The sequence below is a fragment of the Brassica napus genome, chromosome C9 (genome assembly GCF_020379485.1).
Source record: "Brassica napus cultivar Da-Ae chromosome C9, Da-Ae, whole genome shotgun sequence".
NCBI lineage: Eukaryota > Viridiplantae > Streptophyta > Magnoliopsida > Brassicales > Brassicaceae > Brassica > Brassica napus.
In genome coordinates this window covers 57654014-57673218 of record NC_063452.1, presented here as the reverse complement: position 1 = coordinate 57673218, position 19205 = coordinate 57654014, and the positions used below count along the sequence as shown (strand labels likewise).

At 35.0% G+C, this 19205-nt stretch overlaps 2 pseudogenes; one reads left to right on the top strand and one right to left on the bottom strand.

Moving 5' to 3' along the window:
- The first annotated feature begins 8161 nt into the window (after positions 1 to 8161).
- On the top strand, positions 8162 to 11720 carry LOC125593110 (annotated as a pseudogene).
- A 421-nt stretch (positions 11721 to 12141) lies between these two features.
- On the bottom strand, positions 12142 to 17678 carry LOC106424757 (annotated as a pseudogene).
- Between the last annotated feature and the right edge of the window lie 1527 nt (positions 17679 to 19205).

Here is a 19205-nt window from a genome sequence, read left to right as displayed (position 1 = left end):
TTTCCACAAAATTTGCATGTAACCCGCTCTTCATTCGCCCTCCAATAAATCATGCAGTTATCGCTACATACATCTATTACCTGATACGATAAACCAAGACCAGCTACCAGTTTCTGAACCTCGTAGTATGAACCAGGGGTTACATTATCCTCAGGTAGAACATCTTTTACCAAATCAGCAATCGCATCCACACAGTCTTCAGCCAAATTATAATCTGTTTTAATGCCCATCAGTCTTGTTGCAGATGATAAAGCTAAATGACCATCTCTGCAACCTTCGTACAAGGGTTGCTTTCCAGCATCCAACATATCATAAAATCTCATAGCTTCTGCATTGGATAAATCTTCCCCTCTAAAATGATCATTTACCATCTGCTCAGTACCTACACCATAATCTACATCCATTCTAATTGGTTCTTCTAACCTAACCGCAGGCTGAGGTTCGCTAGTACTACCATATTCATAATCAGTTTCTCCATGATGATACCAAATTTTGTAACTTCGTGTAAACCAATTCAAATATAGATGAGTCCAAACATCCCACTCTTTAATAATCTTTCTATTTTTACAATTAGAGCAAAGACATCTTAACATACCCGTTTCTGCTTCCGATTGTCGTTGAACTAACCCCATGAATTCGGTTATACCTCGTTGGTATTCTTCCGTAAACAATCTCGTTTTCGGATCCAAATGAGGTCGATCGATCCAAGAACGATAATAATTTGAAGAAGACATGCTTTTTCAATCAAATTCGTGTGTAAATATAGTATGTGAGAGGATGAAGAAATGGAATGAGTGAAGAGGTTGGGGGTGCGGGTATTTATAGATGAAATGATGCCGACAGTACTGAGGAAATTCCGACGGAATACCGACGGCAACGGCTCTTTCCTTGGAATTTTTAAAATCTCCAACGGCTCTTTAACGGCTATAATATATCCTCGGATATTCGTCGGTGTTTTCCTAGGAATTTGACTTCCTCGGTATTTTATCGGTATATTCCGAGGAAATTCCGAAGAAACTCAAATTTTGGGTTTTCTCGGAATTTCCTCAGAAATTCGTCGGAATATTCCGAGGATCTTATTTTCCGTCAGAATGTCCGTCAGAATTACGATGTTTTCTTGTAGTGTTTTCTTTTCGGATTACATAGAGAGTGTAAGTATAAATGAGAAATAACCCTCATTTTTTCTCATTATTTACGCTTCTCTACCACTGGTTTTAATTCAAGAGATTTTGTTATTTATCCAACTCATTTACGCAAGCCTCATGAACCTATAACTGGACCTAATTTTTTATCTCTAATCATCTCTAACAGGACCTTTTAGAAAGCTCATTTAGTAATAATATATATTTATTTAACTATATATATTATTTAATCTAATTTATTACATGAACATATTTTTAAAAATTGGATTTCTAATTTACAAATATACAAAAATTATCTAATATTATTTTTGATCTATAACTCAATAATGTTAATAATCTAATATGGACTTATGCATTTCTTAATATATAAACAAAATATTTTAAATATGTAAGTGAATGAGTATAAAAATATATAAACATTTATTTTACTGTCTAAAAAATTGAAAAAATACCACAGACAAACTATATGATTAACAAATATATTTTTTAACCATTTAGATATAAGAAAATAAAGTAATTCATCATTTATTTATTTTATATAACCATATAATATAAGATATTTAATATATCAATCAAATAACCTATAATAAATATTATAATATTTTAAATAAAAAATGAACACCCGCGCAGGGCTAGTACAAGTTAAGTCTCTGTAACAACGCAAACTATTCACAGACGAGTACATTGGACTCCACTCTATTTGTCTCTGCCCATTGATTCCATACACCTTTGTATGATCCTTACCATAAAGGTTCTGAATTTTAACATTCCGTGGGTGATGAAGATACGTGGGTGATGAAGATTTTGGGCAGAATATGCTTCGTCCTCGAATATGATAGTTGGTTCTTCTTTACCATCGGTCATGCCACAATCTGATCGAACATATTGAGTCATCGACCTCAAATACACACACATGAAATCTTGGATGATGTTGCTGTGATATGCGTGTACCACCATGTGTAAAACATAACCTGTCTGAAAACAAATCAACAAAACCAAATAACCCCTCTTTGGGCTGGTTAGTATAAAATAAACTAAAATCAAAGGCTTCTTCATCGTCCTTCTTATGGACCAATCAGATCAGTTTCTAAAACAAGACTTCTGCATCGTCCATCTTAGGACTAAATGGACTTCTTTATCGTCCACCTTTGGACTAAATGGATCAGTGTCCAAAACAAGTGATCTCACGCCCATGTACTAGATAATGGGTGAGACTGATCCATATTAAATCTCTTGAGTACCATTTTTCTGTATATACTATTTGATGCACAAGGATTTCATTGTTAATGTACTCAAGCTGTAATCTCAAACAAAACTTTGTTTTTTTTTAAAGATCTTTCGTCTCAAACTCTTTCTTGAGATATTCAACTGTTTGGAAAATTGTATCCAGAGGTTCCTAGGATATTCAAATCATATACTTTGATGATTATCAATATTGTTCTCGAGAACTTGCTGTACTTTCAGCTCAATACCCTCTAGTACTTTCATTATCCAGTGGACCATATAAATATGCAGTCACTACATCAACTTGCTGCAAGTCTAATTTTCTCTCTTATATAGCCAGACTTATAAGAAATCTAAAAGTAGTTGCATCCACCACATAGGAGTATGTCTCCTCATAATCTATTACTGGTCTTTGTGAGAATCCTTGTGCAACATCAACTTTATATCTCACGATTTCTATTCCTCACAAGACCCATTTATATCCACTGGTTTTAACATCATAAGACGTCTTAATCATATGGCCAAATACGTCTTTCTTCTTTAAATTATTTAACCCCACGTTTCCATTCAATCCAATATGTTCTACGAGTGCGCACTCTTATATTGACGTGGGTTCATGATTCTCGCTTATATTCATAAATTCAAGTGCTACCTTGTATGCAAATAAATCATCTTATGTCGACATTCCTTATTGGTTCCATTATGTTCCAGACATGATATAAACGATTGAGATTCATTATTATCAGGATCTTTAATACTTTGCAGCTTGGCGTCCCAAGCTACATTGTTTGGTACCTATACCTTAGAGCCGGCCAGCCTTATCTCCATGTCTGGGATGGTTTCCTTAGTAACCTCGGATTTGGATTTTGATTATCATTCTCTGCACCTTTCTTTTGTTTCCGAGAATTCTTATCTTTTGGAACCTATTGGTCTACCACGTTTCATACGTTTTCTAGACTCTGTAGCAACTTAACTGTGTCTCTTCTTGGACATCAAATTCGTTGGTGCTTTACAAGCTGGTTTATATATGACTTAGTCATTCTTTTTCGGGTCAGCAAATGTGTCTGGCATTTGATTAGCTAGCTTTGTAAATATATAATCTTTAGACGTCTATTTCACATTCTTCAGTCCGAGGATCTTGCCAAGACATTGATGGTTGATTCCATTTTATTTCTTTTACCAGCTTTATTATTTTTTTCTCCTCCTGGTCTTAAAATAATCTGTGTACCTGGCCTCAAATATAATCACTCATAGTTGGCTCAAAGTACTTTATTATTGTGGGAGAATCATATCCAACATATATCCTCATCCTCCTTTTGAGGTCCCATCTTAGTTCTCTGTGGTGGAGCAATTAGTACATAGACAACACATCCAAATGTCTTATGATGGGGTATGTCTGGCTCTTGACCCGTTAATAATTGTGATAGGGGATATCTATGCTCACTAAATGGCCTGATGCGTATTAACTTAGGTTCATGTTAATTTCGTGTGGCCCAAGCTGTGAATGGGAGTTTTGACCTCATAAGTTATGGTCTATTCGTTCTTGGTATGGACATGTATCACAGAATTTTCTACACTTACCCCCATGGACATACCATAATCATTTAAACGCTTGGGACATGTATTCACCAGTATTATCTAGACATATTGTCTCTATTAAGAAAAAGGGGCTCGTAGCCGTTTTACTGGTGATGGCCTAATGAGTTTCCCTTGTGTACATGCTACACACGTGAGATTCTTTGGGATAACTCTTCTTATCATTTAATGTGTGCCTTTTGAATATCAATTTTCGCATCATGTTTGGACCAGGATGACCAATCCGGTTGAGCCATAAAGTGTATATTTTCGCAGGCTTTTAGCCTCTATCATACTGATCTATGCATAGTCTAGGTTAGTAGAGAATGCATGTATAGTCTTTAGGACTTATTATGGCCTTGGGCGATTTTATACATATATCTGAAGGAACTCTTTGTTTCCTTCGCCCATTGTTTCAATATGGAAACCATTCATTCTTATATCTTTAAAACTCAATAGGCTGCTCTTGCTCTTAGAGCTGGGTGAATATAAGGCATCACTGATTTCTAAATGCATACCCTTAGGCAATAATATATTAGCCTAGCCATAGTCTTCTTTCAGACTGGCGATACCTGCTTTAGTACTTATATTGGCGTTTTTCAGTGTACTCATATAGAAAAATCATTCATTCATTTAATCTAAGTAGACAATGTAATAGAAATAAATTCAAGGAGATAAAAATCAGAGAAAGAATACAAGCAAAGCAATCACACAAGTTTGATGTCGAAATCAGATTATCAACTTGATTCTTTTAGGCAATCATAAGTCTCATATTCCATAAGATCATCTTGATCATGTTCGAAATTATTTTCACCCTCTTTATAGACCAAGTGGGTTTCAGGATTCTTCCCTTTCAGACTCTCTTTGATAGAGGTCACAAAAATGTTTGGGAGTCCTTCATATCTTAGCCCAATGGTTCCCCATTCGACATCTATGGCACACTAATTTGGTCGAGCTTTGTGGTTTAAAGGATATACCACGGCCACTGCCTTGACCATGGCTCAAATTGGATTGATACCCACGGCCTCTGCCATAGTGATTCCCACGGCCAAATGTGTTATAGTGGCCATGGCCACGTCCTTTCCACCCTCCACGGCTATGACTGTGTGGTCTATCATTCTGGACGTGGTTACCTTTTTTTTTCTTCTGCGGCCTTATTGGTATCAGGTAATGGGGTTAATCCAGGAGGTCTCAATTCACTGTTTCTCATCAGTAATCCATTATTTTGCCCAGCTAGCAATAGACACATCCACAGACTTATAGTCCTGGATTCTGGGATTCCTCCAATCAAATAGGGCCTTTGGTAATAACACCGTTCTTTGGTGATCATATCTCGATTTTATTTAACTTTGTCCAAAGGTCTAGAGGATTCTCTATAGTCAGATACTGATATTTGAGACTCTTAATAAGATGATGGCTAATAATTAATATTGCTCTGTATCAATCTTTCTCATTTGGCATTATCGCCTTTTGTGATTCGTTCACCAAGTCCTTTGACTTTAGGATAAACTCAGTATCCAGTGCCCATTTCAAATAACTATCTCTTGAGAGATTTAGGGCAGCAAAATCCAAGTTGATTTTCGACATCTCAAATCATATATCAATCAATTTTAGATCTCATAAAATATTTAAAATACGGCCATAAACAAGACATGCTATCAAGTCAATACATTTCTAATAAGCAAACAAGCCACACGGCCAAATGTGATATAATGCAATAAGGCCACACGGCCAAAGTGATATATGATGCATAATAAGTCACACAGATTTATCAAGCAAGGGTATCGACCAAACAAGCAATTTCTATATGTTTTCATGTGGCCATATGGTTATAATGCAAACCTAGCATACTGATTCTATATGTACATGAGTGAAATTATGGAACCTCAATTTAAAACAATCAGATCGTGCAAAGGTGATAATAATCAGATCATGCGTATAACATAAACATGTTGGTCAGGATGATATATGATGCAAACTGGCCACACGGCCAAGTAGATATGATGCACTCAATCTTAGCAATCAGATTCTATATGTGCAAGGGTAATATTAAAACATTCAATCAAGATTTAGCAATTAATCAATCAGTTTCAGGGATAAGATTTAGCTAGACTAACAATCAGATTCAATTAGGTTTTATCAAGACTAGCAATTGGATCAATAATCAAAAATAATCAAACGGATTCAAGCATTACACAATTTAGAGTTTTGATCCAAAAATAGGGTTTCAATCATGAAAAACCAAAACAATAAGTTTCAAAGCTGATTCTATCAATTTTATTAATCAGTTTCAAGGCTGATGTTTATCCGTTTCAAGGCTGATATTAGCAAGATGGAATCAAGCAATCTGATTTTAGGAATACGCAAATTAGGGTTTAGGGTTTTAATTCGAAATTAGGGTTTTATCAATCAATCAGCTTATAGCAAATAATCTTAAACCTCAAAACAGTTGATTATATCATGAAACTATCAACCTAGTATAATATGAAACATCAAAACATTCAATTCGGATTATGCAATACACGGATTCTATTTTAGGGTTTATCAATTCGAATTAGGGTTTATATTATAACAGATTCTAACATGCAATATTAAACCTCAAATCATTCAATCAGGTTATAAAAACTATCAATCCTAACTCACACGGATTTAAACCTCAAGAATCATGCAATCAGATCATTCAGATTTTAAACAAGTAAACCTCAATCAATCTATCAACCTATCGGATTATATAAGCAAAGCAAGCTAGCAACCTATCGGATTCAATCAATGTTTTAACAAGCTTGTCGGTTTAAACAATTTTAAATCAGATGAACAATTAACCAAGCAGGATGAGAAAATAAATCTATCAATTTAACGGTCAAACAATTCTAGCAACATAGCATCAGATTCAATCATATTTAAAAACCTCAATGATCAAAACCGAAAACATATTTGATTTCAAAATATTTAATTATGGTTTTAATATGTGATTTGATAATTATAGTATAATTAATTATGATACTTATATTATTTAGGTTTATAGATATAGGATTAGGGTTTATCGGATTTTAACTTCTAAAAACCGATTTGGGGTTTTAATCATGTAGGAACATGATTTAGGGTTTGGGGTATCGAACTTTTAGAGCTTTGATTTACTCAATTAGGATTTTTGATCTATTACCCTATGGTTTTGATTCATAAAGATTAGGGTTTTAGGGTTTCATTCTTTATCAATCAATCCATGTTCGATTATGGGTTCTTAGGTTTTGTTGTACCTTTTAACCTTAGATAATTGTTGAATCGGACCACCAAAGGAGTTGAGCCGTAGCTGGATACGAACGGGACGCGAGCTGTCTGATATTGTCGCGAACGAGGAAGAGGTCACGTGCTGGAGCTGCTCTTGGGTCGCGAACGTCTGAGCTAGGATCATGAACGCTTTGGGCTGAATCTGATCGGGGACGCGAGCTGGAACAGATGCGGGAACAAGAGACGCGATCGGGGTTTAGGGTTCGTCGGATCGCCGGCGAGGGTTAGGGTTTTAGGTTTTTTCGATTTGGGTATTAGCTTAGGGATTTAGAGTTTCGTGTTGATAATGTGTTATAAAAGTAATAGAAAAGTCTATCTTTATTCATAACATAGAGGTTCCTTATACAGGAGATTACACCTTCATAGATAAATGGAAAGATTACAAATCATAATCTCTTGGTTATGAGCCATCCACAATCTGGTTCATAACACTATTAGACTAATCTCATATACTTTATGTCCTATTAGTCTAAATATTTTCAAAATGACAATTTTGTCCTTAATTTCAATTAAAAATTTGAAATTACAATTAATAAAAAAATGTTAAATATTAAAATATAATTCTTAACTAAAATAATATTAAAAATCTCCAAAAAAAAAAAATTGCCACAAATACCACTTTCCTAGTACCACTTTTCATGTTTACACTAACCACTTTTACCTTCACTTTTAATGAAGGGTAAAAGACACTTATACTCCTAGGGTTAATTAATCTAGGCTTAGAGTTTAGAGTTGAGGGGTTGATTAGGATTTTTGGAATGTGGAATTTAAGATTCTAACAAATATATAAATAAATACTTAAAAATATATAATAAAAATTTGGAAAAAAAATCAAAATTTGTTTTTTATATAAAAAAGTTCGAATTTGAAAAAGTATAATTTGAAAACATAAAAAAAATTATTTTTTTTATTTTTTTTATTTAAATATTGATTTATTATACATATAGAGAACAAAGGTTTAAAAGTCTTTTGCCGGTTCAGATCAGGATCGACCGGTTCAGATTAAACGGTTTCCAAATCGATGTTTTAATTTTTTTAATTTAAAAATCGATTTAATAAATATAAGAAAACTGAATATTTCCAAATATTCTCTTCCCATATTTTTGGAACTGGTTATCTTTATCCGTAGAATTTGTATTCTACTATATGTTGAGCACAATAAACATGTTTGAAATCGATTTCTACTAGTTTTAGATTTATAGTAATGTGTAGATTTTGATTTCTACAGGTTTTAGATTTATAGTAATGTGTAGATTCCAAATTCTACAGATTTTAGAACGATAGGTTAAGCGCAAAATGTGTTTTCCAAATATTTTTAGATTACTATTATTTACTTAGATCACATATTCTAAACATATTAGATTCAATGAAAAAAATGGATTACATTTTCTACTGTGTAGAATATCAATTCTATTTTTTGTAGAACAAAATATGAAATTACGATTTAAACATTTTTAGAATTATAAAAAAATATCAATAAGCTGATATAGATATTTCATCAGTAGTTACTATTTTTGAATTTTTGTTTTGTTTGTAAAATTATTTATTTGATTTATTTTTGAAAATACTAAAAGGTATCAGAGAAAAAAAATGGTACAGAAAAAAGATTTAGTCTGACATATTTATCATTTTTTGGGCCTAAAAAACAATCAAATCTTGGCCTTTCCTATTTCTTTGGTTCACATAACATACCATAAACAACCACAAAATATTATTGTTCACACTCACTCAATAACAATTAAACCGAGCTACTAATTTTGTTATTTAAATTCGATATGATACAACACAAAATTCGAACTAATACCAACCAAATCTTGGCTTTCCTATATTATAGGCTTGTAACCGTAAAACACAATATACAAAATATTCTTTGAATTTATTTCGACGTGATATGCCTTGCATATGTGGTCAGGATATTTGTTCTTCTCTAGGGTTTTGTATCTCCACTATATATTCTTCACATTATTTTCCTTAGCAACTTACAAAAAACATGTCTCTAACAAAAAATTTCATTTGGTCAGCGATCTCAAACCATATAAGGTTAAGTGGCGTGTTCAAGTGAAATTGATTCACTCATGGATACAAAACCCACCTTAAGCTGATGAAATCTTAGAAATGGTTTTAGATGATGAAATGGTTAGTTCTACAATCTGAACATTTTTTTTTTTTTAATATGTATGTTTCTGATATAATTTTTTTTTTAGGGTAATAAAATTCAGTGCACAAGCGAGAGAACTAAACAAAAATAGCCCAAACTAAAAAAAATATAATAACAATGGACCTTTAAAAATAGATAAATTATGTTTCGAATTGTTTAGAAAACATAAGCCTATTAGTTTATATTAATTAACTCAATTCATATTTAATAATCTGTTTTCTAAGTTCAAATAAAAAAATTTTGATTACACATGCTAAGTTTTAATAAGATAGATGACTAATATAGAAATAATATTACACTTAAGATGACTTACTTTTTACTTTTGCTAAAAATATTCAAACTCATTTAATTTTTAAACAAATAACATTATTTTCATTTTTTAATTTTATTATACAATTGACGGCAACAGATGAATAACCATATTAACTTCATTGATCTCAGATATATTACTAATTTGTCAAAATTGTAGTATAGTTTTATATACAGTATATCATGGTGTAACAACATATAATTATATCATAAAAAAAATTGAAATCTAACACTCGCGCAACCAGCTCTAGTCTATTTTAAAATGTAAATTTTAGGTTTCTTGGCCGGTCATATCCCAAATGGGTTTAAACCCAAAATATCTAAAGTCCAAATGAGCTTAGGTCAAAAAAACTCAAGTTTTTCGATTATATAACTAAGTCCAAACCCGATAATTTATAGAATTGGGCGGGTTCGAATTCCGAGTTTCGGTCCTGACTCCTGACATGTCTAAATAGCTAAGCTTCTGGTGTACGGAGTTAGAGAGATTTACTAGGGTTAGATCTAATCTAGGGGTTTTAACCAAGACCTATGTATAAGATTATTTAACCTACGCTCCTCTTTTAAAAGAGAAAAGGCAAAGAGTAGATGGGGAGAGATATATTTAGGGTTTAGAAACAAGCATGATGATCACACGCAGCAAAAAAAATAAAACCACCTTTACCACTAATCCACAAACCTCAAGCAGCTTTGATGGACTCCCTCTAGACTTGGTGATTGAGATTCTTGGGAGATTTCCTATAAAATCGATAGCTAGGTTTCTTCTAGTATCCAAGTTATGGGCTACCATCATCCACAGTCGAGATTTTATTTAATCTTTTCCCCTTGGTTCTTGTTCTTCTCAACCTCGTTTCCTAATCGCTTTCAGTGGTCTAGATATAAAGAAAGGAACGCATTACGCAAAAGAAGATTGGTACTTCTTCTCGTCGTCTTTCCTCTCGCGCTCATCATGTCCATTACCACCTGTGTACCATTCGCATTACGTTAAAGGACTATTATGCATCGGAAGTGGTCGAGAACAATTCATAGTTAACCCCACCAGTGGTAAGTCCATAGCTTTACCTAGATTCAGAACCAGAAGAAGGACCACAAAAAGTTTTTTTTGGATATGATCAAGTTAATGATGAGTATAAAGTATTGTGCATGACGGAAGCACTAAGTAGTCTTCATGCTGAAGGACCTTCGTCTCAGCATCAAGTATTCACATTAGGAGCTAAGAAAAAATCATGGAGAATGGTAGAATGTACCATTCCTCACCGTCCTTGTTCTAGCGGTGTGTGCATAGATGGTTTTATATATTATGCTGCTAAAACGGGTTCGCAACGCAGCTTAATGAGATTTGATTCGAGGTCTGAAGAGTTTCATCTTATTACTAGAGTTCCCACAGAGATTGTACTATCTAAGGATCAATATAGTCACGATATGATTATAAACTACCAAGGGAAAGTAGCAATACCCACCAAAACATCAACATACACGTTTGATGTGTGGGTTATGGTTCAAAATGCTGAAGAACGTAAATGGTTGAAGAAACTTACCTTCAGTGTTGAACCTTGGAAGAGTTCATGTAGGTTTATATACTTCAAAGGCATCACTCAGACGGGTGAGTTTATTATGGCACCATACTGCTACGACTCTGAAAATGTTTATGTTGCCCTTTACAACCACTACACTGATACCTTAAGAAAAATTAAGGTCCAAGTAAGCGCAGACTTTAACTTCAAGCCTAATCTGCCTGGAATTTTCTTTTCAGATTACATAGAGTGTGTTCGGTTTTTGTAGAATATGTTTTGTTTTTTTTTAAACCGTTGATTAGTTTTATTTCATAAACTATGATCCCCATATTTTCTCAAACTTAATTTGTCTGCTTAGTAACAAATAAAACTTTCGTTGTTGGATGTCTGGAATTTATTACTAAGCGTTAACATGCATACAAGTTAAGTATCTATAACACCAAACTATTCACACACAAACACATTGCTTATTGGAAAAAACATACAAATAACCAAAGTGACAAAACGCACCAATCTTCGGTAATCTCCTCTCCCCAGAGCACAGTTATCAAGAACTCGACCCAATATTAGCCTTGTGTTGTGCAAAGCCACATCATTCAATGCTTCCCAACACAGAGTGCTTTCCACTAGCATAAGTAATATAACTCGTTTAATCTCGCCTCGAGCATAAGCAACAAAAACCGTAGCCAGTTCATCAGTGAATTTGCCCGACACAAGATAGCAATGTTAGCTGCTACAGAACATACCTTTTGGTACCGCTGCTGGAGTGGTAATAATAACGCGAATCAAAACTTAATTGTACCCCAACTAAAAATGAAGTTACAAGATTTCTCTTATAAATCTATTAATTAATTTACCATTTCTGAAGCCTCCTAGTCATCCATGCTTAACTTTTTTATCACAGAAATATAGGTAACAAAAATATGTATTATAATTTGATCAAAAAAAATAATATGTATTATTAAAATCTATACGACAAAAATATTTCCAATTCAGTTTCTCAGTTAATCCATCACTTAATACAGTACTTGCTATTCTACAGTGTGGTCGAAAAACAACATAACATCAAACTGAGATTTCTCAGGTTAGAAGCTGCTACTCTTATCTCAGGAGATTTCATTGAAAGCTTTAGAGCTTCATCAGCACATAGGAATACAAGTAACAGCTTGTCTTTCTTTTCTTCCTTCTTACACAGAATTCAAGCCTTGGGATGACACTCTGTTCTGCAAGAATCTCTCACCAATGCTTCTTGAGAGAGCTTCGAAGATCTCTGAGGATCTAGTGAAGCCATAAATTTATTTATCAGTTGAAGAAATACGATGAATCTAACACCAGTTTTAAATCCAAATCTCCTCGTTCAGGCAGGGGAGGAAAGTCTAAATAAGGAAACGATTTCTCAAAACTCTCCAGCAACTGTTGATAAAAAAAGAAAAAACAGATATGTTATGATCAGCCTTCCACATGCCATATATACACTGAACTAACTGAAGATGGAGGCAATGTTGAAGCTTACATTCTCTAGTATTGGCTGTGAATACAGTTCAACAAACTTCTCCCGTAATATCTTGTTTAATTTATCAACGTCGCATGCATGTGTCCAAAACGAGTCATGAACTCCTGTTAAAGAGTTTTTTTTTTAAACAAGCAATGGGTTAGTTGACAAAAGATCAAGATGGAAGTTCAAAAACAATTTTAAGTTGTGAAAAAGGACAGAACCTGCAAAACACAAGCCTGCTCTTTTGCAGGCAAGTGCAGTCATCATCATATGACACCCGTCCAGAGAGTGAATAAAATTTGGAGGAAAAGCTGTCCTTTGTCTCCTTACAACGACCTGCAAAACCAAATCCCACAAAACTTTTTTCCTGAGAATAAGCCAGCATCATACTCTGTTTCTTTACCTTCTTTTGTTTATAAGCAAAACCAAGGTAAAAGCTGAGAGGCAGACATTATCAGTTTCACGCTGAAGCGATAAGGTTTGGAGGGATGTCTTTACCTGCATTCATTTCCATAGAAAAGAAGACATCCATTATACATTTATACTCAACAGATGATGTTCGCAAAATATTATCCCCCTCTAGGAGACTTACAAGTTGTTTTCCCATTTCAAGGTAAGGTTGCACAACAGGAAGACCCAACGGTGTTGTCCATCGAACTGTTTCGTTTTCTGCCGCAATTATCTGCTCGTAGAAAGATTTACTTTCATAAGGAAGTATTAGAGTACAAAAGTAAATAAAATAGACGTTGAGAAAATGACTACACACCTTTGCACATTCACCAAACCAACGCATGATGGCGCGTGCAGCTTCAAACATTTCATCTATAGCAGTCGATGTTACCTTTGCTGCATAGCAAGCTGCCCCAAAAGTTTCATTGTCGTCACTAAATGCACTGCGCTCCTTCAACCTTCTCTTTATTTGATCCCGCGCACCAATATATGTGACTCCATAGACTGATGTCATAACCGTCTGCTTTAAAAGCTTCCGATCCACTTAACAACCGACCAAGTTATGTGATTGAGTAAACAAAGCCCCCAAACAATACAAATATCAGGCAATTTGCACACACAGGCCAAAATTATATATACCATTAAACAGTTCATGAGATTTCTGCTTCACTGTGCAAGCAAGGAAGCTGAAAACCGAAATGTTTAAAATAATAAAACGAATTTCAGAGAGGGAGACCTCGTTGATAAGTTTTCTTGCACGCAACGCATCTGGATAAGTTTCAGGATCTCTGTCTGCATCTCGGCGCATAATATCAAGAACCCTGTATATGAAATTTTGAGTGCGCATTATAAAATTATGGCAGCTTTAAGCAGTAGATGCAGGGCTTACCTGGTAGCTATCTCTGAATAAATATCTGCCGGTTTCTCACCTGCAACTAAATTTACAGCTTCTGCTCCTACCTGATAATCATTTTTACAAACCAAAATCAGAAAAGGAAAGATGACAAGCGTCCAGAAAACAAAGGTTCATTGAAAGAAAAAGAGAATTACTGTGTCTCTCCCAAGCGCGGCATAATGCTGAAAACCATTGCAGGAACCATCCTGGCCAGAACCAAAGTGAAAGAAAGAAGTTAGTTTTAAGAAGGAGGGGATGTCAATGTGTTAAAGTCTGCCAGAAAGTACCTGATGTATAGGAATATAAGAGAGAACTGTCTCCGGGGATGGACTTCTGAGAGCTTCGGTTAGATTTATGCACACAGCCAAGCACTGAAATGGGTCTTCAGCTTAGAGCCACCATCTGTTTCCTTCAAGTGGCCTGTCTGCCGAATCAAATATGTCCTCCAAGTGATTTTCTGTGAAAGCTAGCCGCCCCTCATATGATAACTTATCAACACCACCAGCATACAAGTTTGCTAATTGTATCTTCAGCCAGCGTAAGCCTGGACTTCCCAGAGGCCTTCCATCAGCAAACTCCAAAACACCGCGACACAGATCAGAACCGAGATGGTTTAAATGTTGGGGCATGGGATATGCACGTCCCCGGAAGTCAATATTGTGAGGATAGTAAAAACCTTCCTCGTCTTTCATCTTCCGTGCTACCTGTCAAAATTAAATAATTCAATACTTACCAACAAAACTCTCAATTACTTTGATGCCAAGGGGAAAAAGAAGCTCACAGAAAGCTTGAGTTCTACGTCACAGCGCTGAGAATGCCTCTCGCTGTTCTCCTTTTTAGCAGATTTCATTTCCCACTTCCATTTCTTGAGAATGTTCTCATCTTCAGTGTCAGGCTTCTCGGGTAAAGGAACCTGCAGTTTGAGTTTACAGAAATTAAAGAGGCTTCGTGATGCAAAAGAGATCAATGCTTTAACAATAACTAATGGTAAACTACTGCATAGATGAAAAACGGTAATCACTAAAAGATCAATGTAAAACATGGAGAAACTCACATCGCTGCGATCCACCAGATCAGCAGTACAGCCGCCACTGCTCCATATCCTATCTACAACAGTTAAGACTCGCTTATTTACTCTCCATCTAGTACTTCCAAGCGTATCCAGGGCCTAGTAAACGTCCATCAAATACTACAGAAATTAAGAACTGTATCTGTTTTACCCACTTAAAGTACGTGAAGAAGCAGTATCGTCTGACCTCAAAGACTGGTTTTAGTTGTGCTTTGGGTGCGCTCTTAAGTGCATCTCGTTGTTGCTTAGCTCCATGAGTTTTCATGATATAAGACGCTAAGAACAAGTACGCACCTTTGTCGTAACTGCCAAATAACACAACGAAAATGAAATGACTTACAAAACGCTCACCAAAATAAAAATCTTCTAATCTCATTATGCAAAAATGTTGAAATATCTCGAAGCTATTATACACATTCATTTTTCTGCTTAACTTTAGTTAGATCAGCCTTAGCGTTTGTATCAGATCTCAGTAACTGGTCTTGCACACAAATTACAGTACAATAACCATTATCATACACAACTGTTTTGGAAATACTTTGAAATACCATACAGCAAAAAGAAGCTTACTTACCCGGACCATTTGAGAGGGGGGACCAGCATTGGCATGTATGGTATCACTGCATATCTCCCCTGCACGACAAAAAAAAGTGATATTCACACGTCCCGGAATATACTTTAGAAGTCTCAGTTATAGCTTAATATTCAAATCCCACATCTATTCAGTCTTATTCACAGGCAGCAACCAAGTGAACATAAAGTCCAAGCAATTCACCATTACTTTCGTTGACTTGGGTTAAAAATTAAACTGACTAACAAACCAAACGAGAATAGGTTACCTACAGTTTTTTCCAAACCTTTGCGGACTAAAGGGTCACATTCGATAACACCATACTTTCTCCCAGATTTCCTGTTGTAACGAGAAAGGCCGAAACATAAGCATATGACATTCGGGACAAGAAGATGCGCACTATCTTAAAAAAAACATAGACCAAAAATTCCTCACATGCTTCCTTGCGCTACTGTCTTGAAGGTATGCTTAAATGCAGGTCGGACATCAGGCAGATCATGATCCTGCTGATTAGCTGGGGACTGTATATAAGCTGTTCTTACCAAAAATTCTATAAGATGACTTCCCACCTGGGATATTATGAATTAGCAAACATTAAAACGTTTGTAACTTCATCAGCAATATCGCAGCTAAGCATACACAAACCTTAGCCCTAGCATCTGAGGTCCATGGTTTTGTGTAGTCATGTGACTGCAAGATCTTTCTAACTGCTGACAGTTTCTGTTTCTTTATCAAATCATTAACCCTTTTTCTTAACTTATCTTGTTCCTTCACTGCAGTTCCGTTTTCAACTTCCCCACTCTCCTCATTGCCATCCTCTTTTTTCTTCCTGGTCTTATTCAGGAATGTGCATATCCTTATCAATCCAATCAAGAGAAAGAAAACACATTTAGAATACAAGACCTGAATTAAACAAAGCAGAAACAAGAGAGAGAGATTAAGCAAACACACCTCCTGTTCAATAGCATCCCCCACCGAACAAGCAGCATGAACAACCTTAACACAACCATTATCACCACCACCAGTCATCAAAAGCCCCATCAACTTATGCATAGTGATCACAGCAACCATATCAGCAGGCAACTGATCGATGTAATGCGCATAAACCGCTCTGCTCTTCCCTAACCTATACAACTCCTGTTCTTTACCAATAACATCTCGTAACGGTTCGAACCAACCAAGAAACAAGGACTTCACATAAGGCAGGTTCGGGGCAAGCCTTTGCTCGCACATATCCGCCAAAAGCTCCCTGTACTCGTTAGCAGCTCTTTCCCATTCCTCTGTCTCGATCTTAACTTGTCTCCTCCACAGATTCCGATACTTGCTACCACCCATTCCAACAACGTCCTCTTGGTTCTTCATCCGCCAGGAACGGTGATCCTCTCTCTTCATCTCCTTCAACAATTCATGCACCTCAGGATCTTCATCAACATCTGTTGACAAGACCTTTTCGGCTACACTAGTGTACCCTCTAGCGAAACATCCGTTGAATTCCTCTGTTTTCGTGATTCCACGTAAACAACGAAACCCCAGTTTTCGACATTCTGAGCTCGAGATGGATCGAAAGATTGAATTTTTCGAGAGGAGAATGGTGGGTTCCTGAGGAAACCCAAGAAAGCTACGAGCTTGGGAAGAAGCGATGGTTTGTGACCTTGAAACGGCTTGTTTAGCAACGTTCCTCCACATAGGGAAGGGTTGTGAAACTGGGTTTCCACAAGGGATCAAGGGTTTATGTAAAGGAATCAACTGATCGAACAGTTTAGTCTGATTTGCCAAGAGCACTTGAGTTTGGGCACTGGTCATCAATCGAAGAATTTGATGAAACAGAGCATAAACAGCACGACGAAGTCTCCTTAAACGATTCGCTAAATACCTTTGCTTAGGCCTCTCTCTCTCTCTCTCTCTCTGTCACAATTTCAAAAAAAAAAAAAAAAGAATATCTGCCCTAAACTCTCCTGAACCGTTATTCGACCCGAAATAATGATTTATACCCGACCCGGGGAAATAGCCTCTCCTACGACGGCCCATAGTTTCTTTGCTAAACAAAATATAGTGTTTATTTTATTTTCCTCTATTATTTGACAATTTCAAACAACCTTGTCACCAAAAATATCTTATATACTGTTAAAATATATATATGAAAATAGATTTTAAAATATAGAGGGTAAAAAATTATAATTTATTGTAATTATTATATTTTCTTCAAATATCTTAAACTTTGAGGAAAAACAAATAAAAACATAAGAACTTTGCAAAAAATAAAACAAATAAAATATTGACGTCGGAATCTAAGTCCTAACTAAAAAAAAAACTAATTATTCTGCCTACTAACTAAACTGAATAGTTGTCAAAAAAAAAACTAAACTGAATAAAAACAAATATAATTTTCTTTGTACTTTTGTTGGACAAAGAGGCATTTCTGTCCAACATCTCTTTTGAATTCTTTGAAAGTGTGCATCCAGCAGATTGTGCTTTAAAGTGTCAAAAAATATGAAGAAGTGTCGCAAAGAGTAATGCACTCAAAAGAGAATGTGGAACCCAATTGCAATCCAAATATGATAAACACGCAATATAATATAAGATTTGTATAAATAATATTGCTTTAGTTTAAATTTTGAAAGTTAAAAAATAACACACTTGAATTAAATTAGCTTTTGGTTTTTTATTCATTAGATTTGACTAATCTCCTTGTCAATATTAAAGCAGTTTTCGCAGCTCACATCTCCGATTGAAACAACAAACGTAGCAACTCGATCGTTGAAAGATTCAGTGTCAAGAGATTTAGAAAGAGAGGTGGATCACTTAATGAGGCACGAGTATCCTTCACCAGTGAATCCGAAGAAAAGAAGTCCGGTTCACAATTGATTAACTTTCGAGCTACTGTTCTTTTAAATAGTAGTTTAATAAGTTTCTTGAAATGGATGTAATATTGCTGAATATATATGAGTACATTATATTACTTATAAAGGGTTCATTGACTGGAATAGCGTTTTGTATTATCCTGGAGATTCAGATTCTCATATATTTGGAGATATATAGGTTAAAGTCAACATTTGTTTAGATATTTGAATGTTGAGGTCAAGTAGATTCGTCATATAGTTTTATATAAACATAATTTGATCTAATTAGCTTTTATAATATTGAAAGTAAATGTAGTTTGTCATGCATGGTAATAGCCTTACACTGAAATATATTCCACACAAGATTATTTGTTAAGACAAACGCACACATATCACACAATCATATACTTTATAGTGCGTATGGTATTTTCTCTAACAAATTTATGTTAAATTAGGAGATATTAGTTGCCAAAATATATATGTTCAAAGCAAACCAAGCTGGATTTGGTCAAGTCATAAATTGTGAACTTCTGACAAAGCAATATCAGTTATATTATATTATGATTTTTTGCACCAACTTGAAGTACCAACTTTTGATAAAAAAAAAAAGAAGTACCAACTTTTATTTTTTTAGTCATGTATTTGGGTCATGCTTCAAAAGCTTAAATCATTCACCCC